Below are 4,934 nucleotides of genomic sequence, written 5' to 3' on the forward strand. Positions count from 1 at the left end.
CAAAAATTTTCCGCCAGAAGTAGCACATTTAGCTTACAATTCGTTACTTAGTTACTAATTTAGTAACGCCATGTATGGCCCGTTATATTTCATTATGTTCTATCACATTTCGCCAAAAATTTTCCGCCAAAAGTAGCACATTTAGCTTACAATTCTTTACTAGTGCAAACTGAGCGCTTTTATGGAACGACAACTCTTACCTTGGTGGCCTGCAATGCCTCTTCTTGGGAGTTGTCCTCTTCTTATCCACTTTGTCGCCGTAATGTGGAGTAGAGATCTTTTGAGTTTGTCTTGTCTTGCTTCTGAGGTATTCTCTCTGTCCTTCTCGGAGTTCGTCAGAGAGATAGCCGTCTGTAGGATTCGTCTTCCTTGATTGTCTCAACTCGTTACTGTGTGGGAAAGTTCTTTTAGAATCAGAGTCTCGTTTCAGTCTCCAATTTGTAGGAACCTCCCGTGGGAGTAACTACTAACTAGTCACTAGGTCTACGCAATTTATAGGGCTCCATCCTATAAGAACCAGTATAGGATCTAACTACGCCTGGTATATAGTACTGACTACAAGTCTTAATAACTTGCGGTCTAACTACTAGTAGCTAGAGCGCTCTAATGATGACTAGCTTGAGGGTCTTCGGGATCGATAGTCTCCACCAGTATGGTGTTACTCTAATTCGCCAAGAACTTGTATCCTCCTGAAACTGTACGAGTTAAGCTTGTGATTAAATGCGGCTTGCTGTGTCAAGGACTCAAATTTACTGGTGGCACTGCACACTTTTAGTAATTGTAACGACTCAACTTTCAATCATAGTCTCAGAGACTTGCAATATAGCAGTTTTAGCAGTTGTAGTGTAAGCGATTAATGACAGTATATGAAAAGACCAGCAGAACATCTGGTCATCAAGGTAAGTAGTATCAAGTATCATAGTATAGTACAATAAAATATAGTATCGACCGAGCTAACCGACCTTAGGATGAGTAGGAGGGGTGGACAGTTGAAGAGCTGGTTCTCTAATCTGCATATCGCCACCGCAGCTTAAAGAGTCGACTTTCCTCAACAAGTCCGGAGATGAGTCCGATCGCTGGCTGGAGATGAGTCTGATCATCTTCAGTCGCACGGAGGCAGAATCAGGGCGTCATCTTAGGGATAAGGGCAGGAACAGAGTAGAAGTGAAGAGATCCAGAGGGTCAGTGCCGGAACGATCGGAGGCCGAGTGACCAACTCGAAGTTGGAATAATGGAACTGAGTAGAAGTAGGGAGAAGTCCAGGTCGTCATCTCGGATAGTCTCCCAGGTTCTGTTAATTTACCGTTTAAACTCAGAGGTCCGATAATTAATTGGTCGTATCAGCTCGGTTTATCTCGTCCTGTCCCGGTGCACTGAAATATGAGATTTCGCCGTCAGGACACCGGTTCGGGGGCTCCGTGATTGGTTGCTATTCGTACGGTTGCCACGGTGATTGGCGCGCTCCACAGTTTGATGGAAGCCTTATCACTGCAACTCTTAATGAGCTTTCATTCGCTCCTAGACAGATGTCCCGTCCGGTCCATCACGGTATGAACTAGGTATGAAGTGTAAGTGTCAACTCCCAGTGCTCAGTTATTAACTGAGCGACAAAAAGAATAGGGGGCCGAGGTTCTTACAACGCAGGTATAAAACTTGGTACATTTGTTTTGTCGATATTTCGAGACGTTTTTGTAACAAAGCATGTCTTATTCAGGTGGAGATTGCTGGAGGATAGTGTACTGATGTGTGATGAGGACTTCGCTGTAACTTTGACGATAGGACAAACTCGAGGTACGTTGTTGGTTTTGCTTAAAACTGCTCTGGATGAAATTTTCATCAAAAATAAATTTTCTCGTCACGATGTGATCCATTTTACTATCGAAACATTTCCTTACCATCACATGAGTCATGACGTACTGTTAGGTTCACTGTTGAGCAACTTGAAATTGGAGGCAGCCATATTTTTAAAATGGGGTGTTTAACACGGTCGGGTCCTAGCACACTTTCGCCCATTTTTTTCTAAAACGAGGTCGGGCAAGGGCCCGGGTGAACTCCTGTTCAGAGTATCTTGCTGTATTAATGTACGTATCAAGTTTTGGATTAAAGAATTAAAGTCAAACTACATCTTTCAGTTGGTAATCGGAGATAAACCCCAGGAGATCACATAGGAACCGTGTGCTAAACGGAGCATAGGGAGTTTATAGTTGCAGAAACCTTCTTCAGTATTAGCAGCGTAACTTCTAGGTCAGTGTGCGCCCCTTTTTACAAGTCTAAACGTTTTGATACTTTAGAATTAATTATGGAATCTGCAAGATTTGTTCAGTTTTCACCATGCTGCCTGAATTAAATATGATAGGTAATATTTAACTCTCCCAGGATTTGGTAGGCGAGAGTTTTAAGACGGACCGGCCGCTATAAAAGAGGTAAAGCTCAAATTTATCATGATTTCTTCTCTATTGACAATTATCCCGTTCACATTTTCGTTCAATTTTGGTCAAAGTAATCAATTCGCCTGTTGCAGTATGTAATAGACGTAATCGTAAGATAAAATGTTTCCAATATAATAAGATCACGAATCATCTAATTTGGATCTGGGAATTTGTGGGGTTTTGCAAATCTTTGCAAAATAAATATTGAAATTTCCCCCCCAATCTGATCATTACTTCATTTAAAGCCAATTGTATCCACTGAAACCAATCACGTGACTTGGGAGAAGCCCCGAGAAGTCTACTAAAATTCAGCTAAATAAATATCAGTAAATTTTCACCTCCTAGTCACCCGATCAGTGCTTGCCAATAGACTGGGCCCGACAATTAGAACTATCACACCCTCCCACAAATTTTTTGAGTAGAGCCAATCTCTACTCTGAACCGTAATCACGTGACAATTTCCATCCAATCCGCTTCTAGGCATTAGGTATTTATAGGCAACTGCCCAACTCCTTCACAACGTGTATTTCCCGCTATAAATCGCAGAGTTAGATAAACAATGAGTGACACGTCATTAATTGTGACAAGCGGATTGCAGACTTATATCCGGGTTGATTGATTTGTTAGAAGTTCAGCGTAATAGAGATTGAATTAGTAATCCATTTACCTGGAAGTTAATACGTTCCACGAATCGTGCTCACCTTGTAGTTTAACATCGAGAACACTGGAAAAAGGGAAAATAAATAACTCAAATCCAACACCTCAGCTATATACCAGCCCTATGACGATTCACCGAAACAGTCAGGCACCCCCAGCTTCCATTGAGCCCCCAATTTTATACCGAGCCCCCACCTCTTACAAAAGTTTCAGTATTTGATCAGGAATCGTCTCAATCCGGGACACTGACCCAGACTCTTAGAGAAATAGCAATTTTTGCATCTCGTCAATTGTCATTAAGAGAGAGTGGGCGGGAAGCGTAGAAATTTTAGTGACAAATTATGCTGCTATTGGGAGTGTCAATCACAATCTATATTAAGTGTGTACTGACATCGAGTTCTTTGGAGTAGGTATCAGCCGCTTAAAGTTAATGATATCACGAGCTTTATGAGTAGGTATCCGCCACAATTGACTAATTTCAAGGCTTTAGAGCCTTCAGTCACTATTTACTTAGGTATATTCAGAGTGTTGGAGGTGTCGGTCACTGTCTGTAGGTGTAAGTATCTTTATATTAGATGTGTTGGCCGCTAAGGACTGATATTAGTAGCTTTGGAACTTGGAAGAGACGACTTTTTGCTAACTAATCAGTACTGAAGATATAGTCAAACCTGGGTTGTGCCTATTCAATGGTAGTGTCTGCAGCCACTTTGCAGCCAACTTCTAGAGCTAGAAATTTTGGGCTTATACTTTGGTTTTGATCGGATTGGGCCAATTTTCCGTTGTTTCGTGCATGTGATTTAAGCACTTAAGGGGACGCCCATTAATATTCTAGTCCGCCGTCCATGCAGAGTCAGACGCTATGTTATATGTTAGAGTTCCACATAACTAAGATTGGGAAGAAATAAGAGACTCGATTGACCCGCACTTTCCAATCATCTTATCATGGCCTCCATAAAGTGGGTTAAAAATTTTAAGCCTTTTTTAGGCCTTAAAGTTTCCATTTCACATTTATGATTTTAATTTAAAATCATAAATGTGAAATATGATTTATTTTGCGAGCTGCAGCAAGACGGCTATTACCCGTTAAATCATTGATTGATATGCAAGTCGAGAATAACGGTTTAATTTAAGAATGCACCCGTTTGGGTATCACTATTTTATCGTCGATGATTGTGTAATACTAATAACAACTTTTTCAGATGGTAAAACTGGAGAGGTAGCCGATTTACACGGGGAGCAGGAGTAAGAAGAATACGATCTAAAGAGGACTCTGAAGGACGAGAAGGCCTCGACATCGCGTACGACTCTGTACGACTGAGGCAGGATAAAGACTTTTGGACGTATAGACAGGACTTTGAATATTGTTTTGAAATAATGGGTATTAAAATTATGATACAGACTAGAGATTAAGTTTTGGGATAAAGTTTTGAACGAATAATCTTGTGCTTATGAGTTTTCAAGAATCCGATTTAGCAGAAGTTTAGATCATGAAATGTTAAATTATCATTACTAGAGAAATTGTGTAATACTGTTGTTATGTTTTGAGTATTAAATGTTTTTAAAATGAGATGTTTTTCGACTTAAAGCCACATATAACTAAAAATAAAACGTGATCAATAAAACGTTTGATTAAAACTAAAATAAGCGATAAATTTCTACTTGAACTTGATCTGTACTAGCGAGCCTTTGAGCGCGCAAAAACATGCGCGTCTAATTCTATCACAAACGATCACGGTTACAATTTGTAGATTTAAGCGCCTGATCCACATGATGCATGATGCAAACATTGCCATTTTCGGTCACACAGTAACTGCAAAACAACTATAATACTCTTACAAAGTCCTGCTT

The 4,934-nt window shown here is 40.4% G+C and overlaps 1 long non-coding RNA gene across 1 annotated transcript; it reads left to right on the plus strand.

The window, feature by feature from the left end:
- The first annotated feature begins 1,642 nt into the window (after positions 1-1,642).
- Positions 1,643-4,723, plus strand: LOC134825533 (uncharacterized). The gene is made up of 4 exons (XR_010161562.1): positions 1,643-1,791; positions 2,133-2,244; positions 2,377-2,423; positions 4,286-4,723. It is a non-coding gene; the product is annotated as an uncharacterized LOC134825533 (long non-coding RNA).
- Positions 4,724-4,934: the final 211 nt, after the last annotated feature.

Source organism: Bolinopsis microptera, chromosome 13, assembly GCF_026151205.1.
Source record: "Bolinopsis microptera isolate Bmic1 chromosome 13, MBARI_Bmic_1.0, whole genome shotgun sequence".
Classification (NCBI taxonomy): Eukaryota; Metazoa; Ctenophora; class Tentaculata; order Lobata; family Bolinopsidae; genus Bolinopsis; species Bolinopsis microptera.